The following is a 726-nucleotide window of genomic DNA, read 5'->3' on the forward strand; positions in this document are numbered from 1 at the left end:
ACCCACCTGGAAATTGGAAACAGGCAAGATTGACTGACAAAATTGGGAGCATGAGGGCCAGGGGTAGAAGGAAGAGAAAAGGGGAAGAGGTCAGGAGAAGGGGAGATTTGAGGAGAACTTGAGGGAATGGGATAGTTGAGATGAAGGAAGGACAGATATGAGAACAAGGAAAGAGATACCTTGATTGAGAGAGCCATTAAGAGGTCAGCAAGAAACCTGGCTCTAGAAAAATTCTTAGGAATCCACAAGGATGACCATAAGCAATAGAGTAGAGGGTGGCCTTGCCCTTAGTCAAACTGATGATTATCTTAAAAATCACCATAGAACCGTCATCCAACAACAGGTGGAAACGAGGCAGAGACCCACATCGGAGCACTGGACTGAGCTCCCAAGGTCCAGTTGAAGAGTGGAAGGAGGGAGAATATGAGCAAAGAGATCAAGACCATGAGGGGTTCATTCACTGAGACAGTTTGGCTGAACTAATGGGAGCTCACGAACTCCATCTGGACTGGGAACGAATGAGCATAGGAACAGACTAGATCCTCTGAAGGTGATTGACAGTTGGGACAGACTGAGGGGCCACTGATAGTGTCACTGGGATTTGTGTCTGCTGCATGTTTTGGCTCATTGGTGTTGTGATAGGAGTGGCGGGGCTGTGTCCCCAGCACCCCGGCCTCCTGGCTAGCTTATGCCCGAAATAACAACACACAAACTGTATTCATTTAA

Source organism: Microtus ochrogaster, linkage group LG4 (genome assembly GCF_000317375.1).
Source record: "Microtus ochrogaster isolate Prairie Vole_2 linkage group LG4, MicOch1.0, whole genome shotgun sequence".
Classification (NCBI taxonomy): Eukaryota; Metazoa; Chordata; class Mammalia; order Rodentia; family Cricetidae; genus Microtus; species Microtus ochrogaster.